Source organism: Dipodomys merriami, unplaced genomic scaffold (genome assembly GCF_024711535.1).
Source record: "Dipodomys merriami isolate MVZ:Mamm:240054 unplaced genomic scaffold, mDipMer1.0.p SCAF_47, whole genome shotgun sequence".
In the NCBI taxonomy this organism is placed as follows: domain Eukaryota; kingdom Metazoa; phylum Chordata; class Mammalia; order Rodentia; family Heteromyidae; genus Dipodomys; species Dipodomys merriami.
The window spans coordinates 92,776-111,324 of NW_027206035.1; the positions used below are offsets into that span (position 1 = coordinate 92,776).

Below are 18,549 nucleotides of genomic sequence, written 5' to 3' on the forward strand. Positions count from 1 at the left end.
AAGAAAAAAAACATTTGAATAGTTATCTTGGGGTTCATTTCTGTAACATCAACTTATCTGAACTTTTCTGCTTGACTAAGACATATACTAGATATTGCAAATAAGGGAAACCATGGGACCTATGTTTCTTTGGGCCTGGCTTACTTCACATAATATAATTTTTTCCATATCTTTCCATTTCCTAACAAATGGGGTAATATCATTCATTCTGATGGAGGCATAGAATTCCATTATGGATATATAACACATTTTCTAGATCCATTCATCTACTGAGGTGCATCTAGGTTGGTTTCATACCTTAGCTGTGGTAAATAATGCTGCAATAAACACAGTCATGCTGGTAGCTTTACTGTGGTCTTGTTTGTGATCATTTGGGTAAATGCCCAAAAGAGGGATTGCTGGATCATAGGGGAGCTCTATGTGGAGTCTTCTGAGGAACCTCAATACTACTTTCCAAAGTGGTTGACCAAGTTTACACTCCCACCCACAATGGAGTATGGTTCCCTTCTGTCCACATCCCCTTCAGCATCTGTTGTTATTAGAGTTCTTGATTATAGCCATTCTAACTGGGGTGAGGTGGTATCTCAATGTTGTTTTGATTTGCATTTCTTTTTTGGCTAGAGAGGTTGAATATTTCTTCATGTGTCTACTGGCCATCCTTCTTTCTTCTTCAGAGAAGTTTCTCTTTAAGTCTTTTCTGTATGCCAAAAATGAGAGAAATGTTGCTGAAATCAGGAAAACAATTACATTCAGAATAGCAACAAAAAATAAAATACCAAGGAATTAACTTAACCAAAGAAGTGAAGGACCTCTATGATGAAAACTTTAAAAACCTGAAAAAGGCATTCAAAACAGAACTTAGGAAGTGGCAAAAACTCCCATGCTTGTTCCTGGATTGGAAAAATCAACATTGTGAAAATGGCAATACTTCCCAAGGCTATCTACAAATTCAGTGCAATACCTGTCAATATTCCAACCTCATTCTTCAAGGAAATAGAAGAAGCGATCCAAAAATTCATATGTTACAATAAAAGACCCTGAATAGCAAAAACAATCCTTAACAGAAAAACAGTGCTGGAGGAATATCAATACCAAATATCAAACTCGAACAATGGAATAGAATTGAAAACCTAAAAATGAACCTAAAGACCTATAGCTATCTAATCTTCAATAAGGGAGCTAAAAAAAAAATAGAATAGAAGAAAGACAGCCTCATCAGTAAATTGTGCTTGCAAAATTGGTTAACTACTTTTAGAAAACTAAAGCTAGATCCTTATATATCACCCTGCACCAGAATCAACTCCAAATGGATCAATGTCAAAGCAGATACTCTGAAAACATTACAGAATGGAATTGGAGAAACCCTAGGTCTCCTTGGCACAGGCTGAAATTTTCTTAATAGAGACCCAGAAACACAACAAATCAAAGAAAGGTTGGACAAATGGGATTGTTTCATATGTAAAACATACCTGGAACTTAAAAAACTAAACCCCCCAAAAACAAATCTTCAAAGAAACAAGATCTCCATCTTGATGGAAATCTAGCTAGCTGTCCGGCTGAGCAGCTAGCTTCAACTCAGGCCTTGGAAGAAAACAAAAGAGTCATTTAGCAAATCACAGGAACCTGACCTGACCTGCCATAATCAGCTCCACCTAGGGGAAAGTAACCAAGCCCAGGCAGTAGAAGCTCCTCCCCCTCAGGAGTCGCTTTCTTCACTGTGTAAACAGAGCCAGAGGCTGCCCCTCCCTACAGCATATTAGACAATTAAAGGAAATTCAGTAAACATAAACCCTGACAATGGCTCCAGGCTGGACTCTGTGAGTGTCTCAGAAGCTAGGCCCCCAAGGAAAACCTATAGATTGCTGAAAGGCCTCAACTCTACCCAGAACCAAGCCTAATCACAGCATCTCCCAACTAGAGGAGAGAGCCATCTTCCTGTTTTGTGATACTCAAAGCAGATCTCCCTCCCACTGAACTAGCCTGGGAGGAGGATTACAAAATCCTGGGTAAAGCAGAGCATTTTTCTGCCTGCTCAGACAAACTGACTTAAGAAACCAATCAAAGCACGTGAAAACCAAACACCATAGCAGACCAGAGACTCAACCAAGAGAGTTGATACAGACAAAAGTGAGAAACAGGATCTTCCCCTCCACCTCCCCCGATAAAAAAACAAATCAAAGAACTATTTTTTACCTATTTTTTATTTTTAATTTTTTAAAAATTGTTTTCTATTAATCTTTTATTTTTCCTCTTAAAATTTTTATTTAGGTGTATATGTATGTGTGCTGTTTTTGTCTCTACTGACCTTTCAGTTCTTTTTTTTCTTTCTCATTTTCTTCATTTTTCTTCTCTTTTGTCCTTTTGTGCGCGACTTAATTGCTGTTCTGCTCATCCTCAGATATATCCGTCGTCAATTATTACACCTTATCTACCATACTGTACACACTTAATACAGAAATTTATTACTCAATTCAAATACTCTCAGGCTTAAATTCCTTAGTAGCAGTATTATATCTTTATGCCTATATAATTTTTTAAGAATGAGATGTACAAGTCATTATGTGGAAAAAGGAACTTTAGAATTTTGGTGGGTGGAAGGTTTGGGTGGGGGGGTGGGAGGAGGATGGGAAGGGATGGGAATGGGAAACAAAGGAGGAGGCTACAATGCTTGATAAGAAATGTACTCATTATCTTGCCCATGTAATTGTAACCCCTCTGTACAGTATTTTCACAATAAAAAAAATAAAAAAAAGAATTTTTATTTTTTAGTTTTTCAAGTGTCCTTTTAATCCCACTCCTCCTCTCATCCTATCCTCATTCTCTCAATTTCACCTTTAAAATTAGATAATCTTCAAGTTTCAATTTTTAAATTAATTTTTTGTTTTTCCATTTTTTCTCGTCTCTTTTTTTTCTCTCTCCTATCATTCGGTCCAGCATATTTCACTCTTTGAGATTTGGACTTGGTTAATTTCACTCTCTTTGGCATTTCCCGATCGATTTAATCCTAATTTTCACCATATTTCTCCCTAAACATAATAATTTCTGGTTTGCCAAATTTTCCTTGCTGCTCTTAGCCCATTAATCCATAGTTGTTTGATGTTGAACAGATTTTATCTGTTAAACTAGATTGTATCTGCAGCCTTTTCCCTGTGCAACTATAGGACTCTGGTTGATGCTTGCCTTAAAATAGTTTTCTAGCACAAAGTTGGTGTTACTTTCATACCAAATGGGCAGAAAAATCCGGAAAAATGGCAAATCCCGGTATCTCCACTCCCACTCATGGTAATCAGGTGACAGAACAAATAATGAATAATCCAGAGGAGAGTTCCCAAAAAGCTGTACAAACAATACTGGTAAAAATGGTGAATGTAAAGATCAAAAACCTTCAAAGACTGAGTGTGAGCCTGATAGGGAGAGAGAGGATGCAAACCAAAGATCAAAACAGCAATCTCTTAAGTGTGAGGAAGCTACTCAATGAGTGATTCAGGAATTGCATGAGCAGGTTGAGAACACTCAAAGAGAAATAAATGAATTGTGTAAGCAGGCTGAGAACAGTCAAAGTGATAGATAAGGATTGCGTGAGCAGGCTGAGAACAGTCAAAAAGAACTATAGGAATTGCTTGAACATGAGGAAGCTAATCAAAGAGTAATACAGGAATTGCGAGAGCGGGATGAGAATAGACAAAGATCGATAGAGGAATTCATGTAATACATAAGCAGACAACTGAAAAAATTCAGGGAGACCACAAAAAGAATGATTAATGGAACCACACAGAAGGAATAAAAGTCCAAGGAAACCATAAACAATCAACTAAGTGATTTGAGAATAAACACGGAACACCAAAGTAAAGAAGTAAAAAAATTATACAAGATCTAAAAAAAGCTCCAACAAAGAATTGGAAGCCATCAAAACTAAAGCCATTTCCTCTTAACTCTGGAACAAAACAAGGATGTCTACTCTCTCCACTTCTCTTCAATGAAGTATTAGAATGTCTAGCTACAACAATAAGACAAGATGCAAACATAAAGAGTATCCAAATAGAGAAAGAAGAAGTAAAACTCTCCCTCTTTGCAGATGACATGATCTTGTATTTAAAAAATCCCATAGACTCCACTCCCAAATTACTCAAGCTGATTCAAAATTTGGCAAAGTAGCAGAGTGTAAAATTTACCTCCAAAAATCAATGGCTTTTCTGTATGCCAACAATGAGAAAAGTGGGGCTGAAATTAGGAAAGCACCTCCATTTGTAATAGCCCCACAAAAAATAAAATACCTAGTAATTAACTTAACTAAAGAAGTGAAGGACCTCTATGATGAAAACTTTAAAAGCTTGAAAAAGGATATCAAACCTGAACTAAGAAAATGGCAAAAACTCCTATGCTCCTGGATTAGAAAGATCAACATAGTGAAAATGGAAATACTTCCCAAGGCTATCTACAAATTCAATGCGATACCTATCAAAATTCCAAACTCATTCTTCAAGGAAATAGTAGAGACAATCCAAAAATTCATATGGAACAGTAAAAGACCCAGAATAGCAAAAATGCTCCTCAACGGAAAGAACACTGCTGGAGGAATATCAATACCAAATTTCAAACTCTACTATAAAGCCATAGAAACCAAAATAGCTTGGTACTGGCACAAGAACAGACCTCGGGACCAATGGAATAGAATTGAAAACCCAGAAATGAACCTACAGACATATAGCCATCTAATCTTCGATAAGGGAGCTCAAAAAATAGAATGGAAGAAAGACAGCCTGTTCAGTAAATGGTTCTGGCAAAATTGGTTAATTACTTGTAGAAAACTAAAGCTAGATCCTTATATATCACCCTGCACCAAAATCAACTCCAAAATGGATCAAAGACCCCAGAGTCAAAGCAGACACTCTGAGAACATTACAGGATGGAATAGGAGAAACCCTAGGTCTTGTTGGCACAGGCTGAAATTTTCTTAATAAAGACACGGAAACACGACAAATCAAAGAAAGGTTGGACAAATGGGATTGCTTGAAGTTGCAGAGTTTCTGCATGGCAAATGACATAGCTAGAAGATCAATAGAAAGCCCACGTAGAAAATCTTCACTAGCCATAAAACGGACTAGGGTCTCATATCTAAAATGTACTTGGAACTCATAATATTAAATTCCCCAACAGGAAATCCTCAAAGAAACAACTCCCCAATAAATAAGAGGTCTAAAGACTTAAAGAGTTCTTGTTTATAGCTATTCTAACTGGGGTGAGGTGGTATCTCAATGTTGTTTTGTTTTCCATTTCTTTTACAGCTAGGGAGGTTGAGCATTTCTTCATGTGTCTATTGGTCATCCTTCTTTCTTCTTCAGAGAAGTTTCTCTTCAAGTCTTTAGCCCACTTATTTACTGGGCAGTTGTTTCTTTGATGATTTGTTGTTGGGGGATTTAATTTTTTTAGTTGCATGTATATTTTATATATGAGACCCTTGTCCGTTGTATGGCTAGTGAAGATCTTCTCCCTATCTGTGGGCTATCTATTGATCTTGCTAGCTATGTCCTTTGCTATGCAGAAGCTCTGCAACTTCATGCAATCCCATTTGTCCAACCTTTCTTTGATTTGTTGTTTCCGGGACTCAATTAAGAAAATTTCGGATGTGGTTCCGGGAAGATGGCGGAGGAGAAGCTGGAATCTGAACAAGCATTCGCATAGAAAGCAGTTTTAGAGTTCCAGTGAACAGTCCTAAGCCAGAGAATCACACCAAGTGTGCCATCACAGGACAGAGAGTTAGTCAAGAGAGGGGAAGCCAAGGAGACACATCTGAGCGCCTGCAGGGTCGCGGCGGTGACCACCACCGCAGGGTCATACCTGAGACACAGAGATTCCGGGACGAAGGAGCCAGACGCAGCGGACGAGCAGATTCTACTCAACACCAACAAGACCGACAAGGAGCGGACATCTTCATCCTGCAGTTTGCAGACCAGAGACGACCCAGGATCCAAGACTCGGCGTGAGTACAAGCCGGACGTCCTCACTCCTTCTCAGGGAGCAGAGGAGGGAAGGCCACCCCTCTCCCCACAGCACCGGTGATCTCCATCTTGGATACCGACAAAGCTCGGAGGAGCTGCAAGCTCCATCTCAGGCCTTGGAACAAAACGAGTCATTTAGCAGGTCACAAGAACTTAACGGTGAAGTGACCTGCCAGACTCGGCTCCATCCAGGGAAAAGTCACCCAGCTCAGGCGCCAGCCATTGGAGTGGCTTGCCTCACTGGGTAACCAGAGCCAGAGGCTGCCCCTCCCTCTAGCAGCCACCACACTCAATTGAAAAACAGAAACCCTGAGAATGGCTCCAGGCTGGGCGCTGTGAGCTTTATCACAAAATAGCCCCAGGGAAAAGCTATTGTTTATTGAAAGGCCTCACCTCTACCCAGAACCTAGCCTCATCACCGCATCCCCCTCTTTTGCGATTCTCAAAGCAGATCACCCTCCCAGAAAACTAACCTGGGAGGGGGATCTCAAAATCTTAGGTAAAGCAGAGCATTTTTCTGCCTCTTCCAACAAACCGACTTAAGAAACCAATCAAGCCACAGGACCTCAAGCTGACCAGAGTCTCCAACAAGAGACTGGTTACAGACAAAAGGGAGATACAGGATTCTTCCCACCCGTCCTCCCCCCAAAAAATCAAAAGACTTTTTTTTCTTTTTTTTTCTTCTTCTTCTTTTCTTTTTTTGTTTTTTTTTTGTTTTTTGTTACCTTATATATATATATATATATATATATATATATATATACATAAATTTTTTTCTCTTCTAAAACTTTTATTAATCTTTAATTTTTGCCTCTTCTGAAAAAATAATTGTTTTCCAGTAACGTTTTTTTTTCTCCTCTTATAATTTTTATTTTAGGAATATGTGAATGAGCGTTTTCCTTTCTTTTCTTGTCTTCTTTCTTTCTTAATTATCTTTTTGTTTTTTGTCTAGCTCTACTGAACTTCTGATCTTTTCTTCTCCCCTTCCTATCCTTAAATTTTTCACATCTCCTCTATGTCCCTCCCTTTCTCTAAACATATTCACATTCCTCTCTAAATAGACGGTCTTTTAATCTCTATAATAACATTAACTTTTATGTTTCTATTTTTTTTCTGGTCTCTTTTCATTCCTCTTTCCGTCTCTTCTTTTTCTCTCTCTCTCTACTTGCATCCTACCCAACCCATTTCCTGCATTATGATTAGGACATAGTTAACTCTCCCTGTGCCTCCCCACACCAATCTATTCCTATTTTTTACCCACATCTCTCCCTAATCCTAATAATTTCTGGCTTTCCAAATTTTTTACTGCGGTTCGAAGTCCTTTAACATATAGTTGTTTGATGTTGAATAGATCTATCTGTTGAACTAGATTGTATCTGTAGACTATTTACTGTACAAACGCAAACTTTGGTTGATGGTTGCATTCAGATAGTGTTCTAGCACAAAACTGGTGCTATCTTCATCTCAAATGGGCAGAGTAAGCCGGAAAACCACAAGAAAAATGGCAAATTCGGGCATCTAAATTCCCAATCTTGATAATCAGGGATTAGAACAGATAAAGAATAATCCAGAGGAGAGTTCCCAAATAGCTCTACAATCACTACTAGCAAACATGATAAATGAGAAGTTTGACAATGTACAAAGGACTCTGTATGAGCGTGATAGGGAGAGAGAGGAGGCATCCCAGAAGTTTATACAGGAATATCATAAGCGTGAGGAAGCTACTCAAAAACTGTTACAGGATTTGCGTGAACAACTTGAGAATACTCAAAGAGAAAGGGAGGAATGGCGTGAGCAGGCTGAGAACACTCAAAGAGAACTGCAGGCATCCCACGAACGGGAAGAAAGAGAACTGCAGGAATCCCACAGACGGGAGGAAGCTAATCAAAGAGTAATTCAGGAATTGAGAGACCAGGTAGGGAATACACAAAGATGAAGTCAGGGAGACCACAAAAGGAATGCTGAATGGAACCCAACAGAAGGAATGGGAGTCCAAAGAAACCATAACCAATCAACTAAGTGATTTGAGAACAAACACTGAACACCAAATTAAGGAAGTAAAGAAATTCATACAAGACCTAAAACAAAGCTTCAACAAAGAACTTGAAGCCATCAAAGCTGACAAATTAGAAGGAAAAGAGATAAAAAACAAAGTAGAGAGTCTTGACAACAGGTTAGACCATGCAGAAGATCGAATCTCAGGGATTGAAGACAGCCTAGATATTATAGAGAAAGAACATACAACCATCCAAGACAAGTCCAAGAAATATGAGAGGTCTATCCAACACCTGGAAGACACCATCAGAAGGCCCAGTCGAAGGACAATGGGTGTAGAGGAGCACCTAGAAACAGAAGTTAATGGTCTAGGAAATTTGTTTAACAGGATTCTAGCAGAGAACTTCCCAAACATACAAAAAGATAGGCCTATTCAGATACAAGAAGCTTTTAGAACCCCAAATAGACCAGACCAGAATAGGATATCCCACCGTCACATTATAATCCACACAGGATCAACCCAGACCAAGGAAAAGATCCTTAAAACTGTCAGGGAGAAAAGGTTAATCACCTATAAAGGGAAACCAAGTAGAATTACCAAAGATTACTCAGCAGAGACAATCAAAGCAAGAAGAGCCTGGAATGACGTATGCCATGACCTAAAAACAACCAACTATCAACCAAGAATACTGTACCCAGCTAAACTCTCCTTCATAACTGAAGGCCAAATAAAAACCTTCCATAAAAGAAAAATTGAAACAATTCATCTCCACCAAACCAGCCCTGCAAAAGATTCTTAAAGATGTCCTACACATAGAAAACCAACAAGACCGCAACAAAGGCCAAGAAACTGCACCCAAACTGAGAATCCAAGAACCTTAGGAAGAACCCAGGTTTCGCAGCCCCCAAGAAGGTAGATAACATGGCAGGAACTCCCAAATACCTCTCAGTCCTATCTCTTAACGTTAACGGACTGAACTCTCCAATTAAGCGACATAGACTGTCTAGTTGGATTAAAAAACAAGACCCTTCTATCTGCTGCCTTCAGGAGTCACATCTTGCCCGTAAAAACAAACACATTTTCAATGTTAAAGGCTGGAACAAAATCTACCAAGCAAACGGCCCCCATAAACAGGCCGGAGTTGCAATCCTAATATCAGATAAAATAGACTTCAAATTAAAATTCGTGAGAAGAGATACAGAAGGTCGCTACATACTAATGAAAGGATCTCTCGTTCAGGAGGATATTACAATTCTAAATATCTATTCGCCAAACAAAGGAGCACCCAAATTTATCAAAGAAACACTACTTTCCCTCAAATCCCATATAGATCCAAAGGCATTAATTGTTGGGAATTTTAACACACCACTCTCCCCACTAGATAGATCAACTGAGCAAAAACTCAACAGAGAAAACGCAGATCTAAACAGCTGCATAGATCAACTAGACTTAACAGACATTTACCGAACATTTCACCCAGCAGCCTCAGAATACATATTCTTCTCAGCAGCACATGGAAAGTTTTCTAAAATAGAAGATATTTTAGGCCACAAAGCAAACTTGTCTAAATTCAGAAACATTGAAGTTATACCTTGCATTCTCTCTGACCACAAGGGAATAAAATTAGGACTCAACACCAAAAGCCACCAAAGAAAGTCCGGTATCATATGGAGGCTGAACAACACAATGCTGAATCATGAGTGGGTCATGGAAGAGATTAGAAAGGAAATTCAAATGTTCATGGTATTCAACAAAAATGAACACACAAATTACCAGCTCCTCTGGTACACAGCAAAGGCAGTACTCAGAGGCAAGTTTAGAGCTCTGAGCTCCTACATCAACAAATTGGAGAGATCTGAAACTAGAAATTTATTGACACATCTAAACCTCCTTGAAAAAGAGCAGCAAGATAAACCCCAATCCAGTAGACGGAAAGAAATAATCAAAATTAAATCAGAATTAAATGAACTAGAATCCAAAAAAAACTATAGAAAGAATCAACAAAACAAAGAGTTGGTTCTTTGAAAAAATTAACAAAATTTACAGACCCTTAGCAAATCTTATCAGAAAAAGAAGAGAACACACCCAAATTAATAAACTCAGAGATGAGAATGGAAACATCACCACGGAAACAACCAAGATTCAGAACATTATAAGGGAATACTTCTCAAAACTTTATGCTAATAAGTTCGACAACTTCACAGAAATGGACCTCTTCCTAGCAATTATTGACATGCCAAAACTAAACCAAGATGAGTTAAACTATCTTACCAGGCTCATATCAAGCATTGAAATAGAAAAAGCAATAAGAGACCTCCCAGCTAAGAAAAGTCCAGGACCAGATGATTTTACAGTGGAATTTTACAAGGCCTTCAAAACAGAGCTCACACCAATTTTCCTCCAACTCTTCAATGAAATTGAAAGAGAAAGCTCACTACCGAACACATTCTATGAAGCCATCATAACCCTCATCCCAAAACCAGGCAGGGACTCATCAAAGAAAGAGAACTATAGACCCATTTCTCTGATGAACATTGATGCAAAAATTCTCAACAAAATTTTGGCCAATCGACTTCAACAATTCATCCAAAAAATCATAAACCACGATCAAACAGGATTCATTCCAGGGACGCAAAGCTGGTTCAATATACGCAAATCAATTAATATTATTCATCACATCAACAGGAGCAGAAAAAGCATTGGACAAGCTCCAAGACCCCTTTATGATGAAGGTTTTGGAAAAATTAGGATTCCATGGAACATTCCTCAATACAAGAAAGGCTGTATATGACAAACCTACAGCCAGCATTATACTCAATGGTGAAAAACTAAAGCCATTTCCTCTTAACTCAGGAACAAGACAAGGATGCCCACTCTCTCCACTTCTCTTCAATCTAGTATTAGAATGCCTAGCTACAGCAATAAGACAAGATGCAGACATAAAGGGGATCCAAATAAGGAAAGAAGAAATAAAACTCTCCATCTTTGCAGATGACATGATCTTGTATTTAAAGAATCCCATAGACTCCACTCCCAAATTACTCAAGCTGATTCAAAACTTTGGCAAAGTATCAGGTTATAAAATTAACCCCCCAAAATCAATGGCTTTTCTGTATGCCCACAATGAGAAAAATGTGGCTGAAATTAGGAAAGCAACTCCATTTGTAATAGCCCCACAAAAAATTAAATACCTTGGAATTAACTTAACTAAAGAAGTGAAGGACCTCTACGATGAAAACTTTAAAATCTTGAAAAAGGAAATCAACACAGAACTTAAAAAATGACAAAACCTCCCATGCTCCTTGATTGACAAGATTAACTTCGTGAAAATGGCAATACTTCCCAAGGGTATCTACAAATTCAACACGATACCTATCAATATTCCACCCTCATTCTTCAAGGAAATAGAAGAGGCAATCCAAAAATTCATATGGAACAATAAAAGACCCCGAATAGCAAAAACGCTCCTCAACGGAAAGAACACTGCTGGAGGAATATCAATACCAAATTTCAAACTGTACTATAAAGCCATAGTAATCAAAACAGCTTGGTATTGGCATAAGAACAGACCTCAGGACCAATGGAATAGAATTGAAAACCCAGAAATGAACCTACAGACCTATAGCCATCTAATCTTCAATAAGGAAGCTAAAACAATAGAATGGAAGAAAGACAGCCTCTTCAGTAAATGGTGCTGGCAAAATTGGTTAACTACATGTAGAAAACTAAAGCTAGATCCTTATATATCACCCTGCACCAGAATCAACTCCAAATGGATCAAAGACCTTGAACTCAAAGCAGACACTCTGAAAACATTACAGAATGGAATAGGAGAAACCCTAAGTCTCCTTGGCTCAGGTCGAAATTTTCTGAATAGAGACCCGGAAGCACAACCAATCAAAGAAAGGTTGGACAAATGGGATTGCATAAGGTTGCAGAGCTTCTTCAGGGCAAATGACATAGCTAGCAAGATCAAGAGAAAGCCCACCGATTGGGAGAAGATCTTTACTAGCCATACAACGGACAAGGGTCTCATATCTAAAATATACTTGGAACTCAAAAAATTAAACCACCCAACAACAAATCCTCAAAGAAACAACTGCCCAATAAATAAGTGGGCGAAAGACTTAAAGAGAAGCTTCTCTGAAGAAGAAAGAAGGATGGCCAATAGACACATGATGAAATGTTCAACATCCCTAGCCATAAAAGAAATGCAAATCAAAACAACATTGAGATTTCACCTCACTCCAGTTAGAACAGCAAAAATCAAGAACTATAACAACAACAGATGCTGGAGGGGATGTGGACAGAAGGGAACCTTACTTCATTGTTGGTGGGAATGTAAACTTGTTCAACCACGTTGGAAAGCAGTATGGAGGTTCCTCAAAAGACTTCACATAGATATCCCCTATGATCCAGCAATCCCACTTTTGGGCATTTACCCAAATGTATACAAACAAGACTACACTAAAGCTACCAGCACACCTATGTTTATTGCAGCATTATTTACCATAGCTAAGATATGGAACCAACCCAGATGCCCCTCAGTAGATGAGTGGATCAAGAAAATGTGGTATATATACACAATGGAATTCTATGCCTCCATGAGAAAGAATGACATTTCCCCATTTGTTAGGAAATGGAAAGGTTTGGAAAAAACTATATTAAGTGAAGTAAGCCAGGCCCAAAAAACCTAGGTCCCATGGTTTCCCTTATTTGCAATATCTAGTATAGGTATGAGTCAGCGGAAAATGTCAGATAATGTGATGTTAGGAAAATGAACCCTTAAATATGTATTTTAATGTTTTCGTTTCTTTCATGCATGTGTTTCTAACGCATTTATAAGATTATTTCTTTGTTGCTTTGTATGTCCCTCCCCCACAGTGTAACCCCCGCTTTCACTATATTTGATGTCAGTATAACATGTGGAGGAGATGGGGACAAATAAGTCGTTTAAGGATTCAGGTGGACCTGTTGCAACAATGAGTACAAAATGTCATGTCAAAACCAGGTTTACAATGTCAGTGTGGGGGGGGAGGGGGTATAATTGGCTGGGGGGAGGGGGGAGGCTGGGAAGGGAGGTGAAGGGTAAACAAAGGAGGAGGCTGCAATGCTTGGTAAGAAATGTATGCATTATCCTGCCCATGTAATTGTAACCCCTGTGTACAGTATGTTCACAAATAAAATAAAATAAATTTTAAAAAAAAAAAGAGAAAATTTCGGCCTGAGCCAAGGAGACCTATGGTTTCTCCTTTTCCATCCTGTAATGTTTTCAGAGTGTCTGCTTTGACTCCGAGGTCTTTGATCCATTTGGAGTTGATTCTAGTACAGGGTGATATATAAGGATCTAGCTTTAGTTTTCTACATGTAGTTTACCAATTTTGCCAACACCATTTACTGAACAGGCTGTCTTTCTTCCATTCTATTATTTTAGCTCCCTTATCGAAGTCTACTTGGTTATAGGTCTGTAGGTTCATTTCTTTCTTTCTTTAATTTAATTTTATTTGTGATTATACTGTACAGAGGGGTTACAATTACATGGTCAAAGTAATGCGTACATTTCTTACCAAGCATTGCAGCCTCCTCCTTCGTTTACCCTTCACCTCCCTTCCCAGCCTCCTCCCTCCCTCCAATCCTTCCCTCCCCCCCCCGCTCCCCCCCACCATCATTGTAAAGCTCCTTTTTGACATGACAATTTGTACTCTTCATTGTTGCAACAGGTCCACCTGAATCCTTAAATGACTGTTTTTCCCCATCTCCTCCATAAGTTATACTGACATCAAATATATTGAAAGCAGGGGTTATACTGTGGTGGAGGGACATACAAAGCAACAAAGAAATAAACTTATAAATGCGTTAGAAACACATGCATGAAAGAAAAAAAACATTAAAATACCTAAGGATTCATTTTCCTAACATCACATTATCTGACTTTCCGCTTGACTCATACATATACTAGATATTGCAAATAAGGGAAACCATGGGACCTGTGTTTCTTTGTGCCTGGCTTACTTCACTTAATGTAATTTTTTCCATGTTTTTCCATTTCCTAACAAATGGGGCAATGTCATTCTTTCTGATGGAGGCATAGAATTCCATTGTGTATATATACCACATTTTCTTGATCCATTCATCTACTGAGGGGCATCTGGGTTGGTTCCAGATCTTAGCTATGGTAAATAATGCTGCAATAAACATAGTTGTGCTGGTAGCTTTAGTGTGGTCTTGTTTGTAAACATTTGCGTAAATGCCCAAAAGTGGGATTGCTGGGTCTTGTAATTTTCTAAATAAAAAATAATATGAGATTTGGGAGCCAGTGGCTGCTGCCTCTAATCCTCGCTACTTAGGAGGCTGATTTCTGAGGATTGCAGTTGGAAGCTAGACTGGACAAAGAAGTATGTGAGACTCTTGAGATTCTTATTTCCAATTAACCGTTAAAAAACCAGAGGTGGAGTTGCAGTTCAAGGGGTAGAACTCTAGCTTTGAGTAAAAAGCTCAGGGACAAAACACAATCGCTGAGTTCTAGGCTCAGGATGGAACAAAAAAAGATAATATTATCTGCAAAAAAGATAATTACACTCCTTCCTATCAACACAGATATTGACATTTCTATTGTCAAATTGATTTTCCTTGCAAATCTAGTTCCTACAACTTACAAGTGGTGACAGTAGATATGGTACCCTTGTTGCTGATTTTAGGAGAAAAGTATATGTGGTTTCACCATTAAGTAGGACACACACACACACACACACACATACACACACACACACACACACACACACACACACACACACACACACACACACACACACTAGCCTAAATGTGAAAAAAAACAAGAATGATAAATGATTGGTGAGTTGAGAGATAACAAGGAATATATATTTGGAGGCAAATGAAATTGATATCTGTGATGGTTAATCTTGAGGATGAGCTTCAATGGGATTGATTTGATTTGGTTTAGATGCGCCCAGCTAATAATTAAAGCATAACTCTGGGTGTGTTTGGTGGGTTTCCATAACAGATTAACCAAAGCAGATATCCCTCCTGCACATGGGTGGCACCATCCGGTATGCTGGCTTTCCATACTGAGTTAATGAAGAGAAAAGAGAATCTTCCCAACGAAGCACTCCCTTTCCCTCTCTTACCCCTCCCCATGCTCCATGTCCTCCATGTTCTTCTCTGCCATTAATCCCTGAAATCTATGACACTGAGCAAAATAACTTCCTAGGATATTTCTGTCAAATATTTTGTCATAGCAAGAAAAAAATACATGGCTAACACACAACCGAATCTTCCACTTGTACTCCTTGTTTTATTGATTGACTGATTGATTTAGCCATACCTGGAACTGGAACTCATTGGTTGAGCACTGTCCCTGAGCCAAATTGTGCTCAATCAAGGGTGGTGTTCTACCCCTTGAGCAACAATGCCATTTCCAGCTTTTTTTGAGTACTTTATTAGACTTGAGAGTCTCAGAGACTTCTCTGCCCAGGCTGGGTTGAACCACCATCCACAGATCTTAGCCTTCTAAGTAGCTAGGATTACAGGCTTGAGCTGCTGGTGCCTGGCCACATTCTACCGTTTCTTCTTCCTTCTTCTTGATTCTTCCTCCTGTCCCCTCCCAAACTTCCTCCTCCACACCATGCTAAATAAGTATAGGCTTTACTATTGAGCTGGACACCCAGCCATAGGCTGCCATCTTTACTCAATGAAATAAACAGCTGACATCAATGGGTTGCTGAGTATATGCTAGGCACCAACCCACCTTTTTCTTTGTGAACTTGGTAATAAACCTATGAGATAGGTAATCATTATCTTAGTCTTAAAGACCAGGCTACTGGAACAAAACCAATGATTTGCCAGGGCCAAAAACACAAACCTTTAATCCCGGCCCAACAAACCTCTCAATCCAACTTCAGTAGTGAAGATGAGACTCAAACCCAGGCACTCTCTTCATTAGACAGAGCCTGTACTTAATCACACCTGTGGGTGTTTTTGATTCCTTGCTACAATAATGTGAGGGTAGGGGATAACAAAGGCAACACATTAATGGAGTATTATTTGAGGGTGAGATTTGCCATTGGAAAGACCAGGATAAAAGACCCAGCTCCAGCATTTACTAACGTTTGACATCATAGACAAGTCATTTTAATTTGTTTGCCTCTGTTTCTATATCTGGAAAATGGAGATAATCAGAATGCCTTCCTTCATAAAGGAGCAGGTTCCCAGCAAGGTGTAATTGACTCACACCTGAAATCCTAACTACTAAAGAGACTGAGATCAGAGGATCAGGGTTCATGGCCAGTCTGAGCAGTGAAGTCTGTGATACTTTATTTCCAATTAATCACCAGAAAACCAAAAGTAGTGTAGTAATGAAAACTGGTAGAATGCTAGCCTTAAATAGAAGAACTCAGGTACAGAGCCTGGGACCCAAGTGCAAGCCTGACAACCAAAACCAACAACAACAAAAGAGCAAGTTCCAATCATTCTTTAAGATAGTATAATAAGCTTTAAATCTGATTATTGAAGTTCAAATCCAGCCCAGGCAGCTAAATCTGAGAGTTTTATCTCCAATTAACTTAAAAAGAGCCAGAAGTACAGATGTGGCTCAAATGATAGAGGGCCAATTACAGGTAGCCACCCACTGCCTTTGCTCCAACCTGTCATAAGCCCAGCACAAGTGGCTCAACAGCAGATATTTGTTGGTGGGAAACTGAAGGAGTGAACACTATAAGGGCCCTCGCCTCCTGCTATCTTTTCTTGTCCAGGCCCTCCCTGGCTGTATTGTTATCTATTCTCTCATCCTGGGAAAATAACCATAGCATAAAATGTGTCATCTCAACCAGTTACAATTGTACACTTCAGTGGCTTTAAGTACATTCAAATTTTTATGCACCCTCTCTGATACCAACTTCTAGAACTTTCTCAGAATCCAACCTGAAATTAAGCACTTATTAAAGACCACCTTCCATCCATCCCTTTCCACAGTCTCAGGAAACCCACCATTCTACTTCCTGTCTCACAATTTGACTGTGGCAGATCTCCTGTGACAAGAGTCATGATATTCTAGTGATAGTGGTAGTAATGGTGTGTATGTGCATGTGCTTATATGTGTGCATGTGTGTGTGTGTTTGTGTGTTCATGCTCATGCACACACAGTTTTATTGCTTGTACTAGGTCCTGGGCACCATCCGTGGGTTTTTTTTTGCTTAAGGCTAGCACTCTGCCACTGGTACCATAATTCCACATCAGTTTTTTGAGATAGTTAATTGGAGATGAGTCTCATAAAGCTTCAGTCCTCAGCTCTAAGCTTCCTGAATAGCTAGAATTACAGCCATGAGCGAACAACTCACGGCTAGAGATGGTGAATTTTAACACATTAATTCTGCTAGCATGTAGTGCCTCATGTTTTAGTCAAACATCAATGTAAATGTTGCTGTGAAAAGACTTTTGGAAGCAGGGGTTATACTGTGGGGAAGGGACATACAAAGCAACAAAGTAATCATCTTATAAAGCTGTTAGAAATAATCGCAAGGAAGAAAAAACATTTGAATCTTTATCTTGGGGTTCATTTCGCCTAACATCAATTTATCTGACCGTTTCTGCTTATGTCAGACATATACTATTTGTTGCATATAAGGGAACCCTTGGGACCTATGTTTCTTTGGGTCTGGCTTACTTCACTTAATATAATTTTTTCCAAGTCTTTCCATTTCCTAACAAATAAAAAACAAATTGTTTAAATAGGGATACAGGTGGACCCATTGCAACAATGAGATATAAAAGTCGTTATGGAGAAAAACAAACTTTACATCTTTGGAGGGAGGGGGGATTAAGGGTGGGTGGGTGGGAGATGGGAAGGGATGGTAAGGGGAAACAATGGAAGAGGCAACAATGTTTGATAAGAAATGTATTCATTACCTAGCCCAAGTAATTGTAACCCCTCTGTACAGTATTTTCGCAATAAAAAAGGAAAGAAATTAAAAAATTTTTGGATGTGATTACCATTTTAATCACATGGGTAAATTTCAATAGATAAATTTAAATAATTTTAAACTTGGAGTAAAGAAGATTTATTATGGCCTGGGAATGTGGCTTAGTGTTAGAGTGCTAGCCTAGCATGCATGAATCTCTGGGTTTGATTCCTCAATACCGCATGAACAAAACCTAGAAGTTACTCTGTGGCTCAAGTGGTAGAGCACTGTTCTTGAGCAAAAGCAGCTCACTGACAGTTCGCAGGACCTGAGGTCAAGCCCCAGAACTGGCAAAAAACAAAATCATAACAAAACAAAGCAAAAAAAGATGATTACCCTTCCTAAATAGAATGGGCTTTGTCCAATGATTTGATGAATTTCAAAATTTGAGTATCCTCACTTAACTGCAGTATAGAAATTCTGAGTCTCCATCTACAGGCTGAATGATGGAAAAATTTTCTCTTGCTTGAGATATCAGTCCTGATATCCCCCAATCAACACATACACATATGTGTATACATACATGCATGTTACATATGTGTGGACACATTTTATATATGTGTATATAGATATACGCACA

General features: G+C 38.9%; 1 long non-coding RNA gene across 1 annotated transcript in view; it reads right to left on the reverse strand.

Moving 5' to 3' along the window:
• Positions 1-510: 510 nt before the first annotated feature.
• Positions 511-18,549, reverse strand: part of LOC138808700 (uncharacterized) — a 32,216-nt gene continuing 14,177 nt past the window's right edge. Inside the window, exon 3 of the long non-coding RNA XR_011366579.1 lies at positions 511-697. This is a non-coding gene — a long non-coding RNA (uncharacterized lncRNA). The remainder of the gene's footprint in view (positions 698-18,549) is intronic.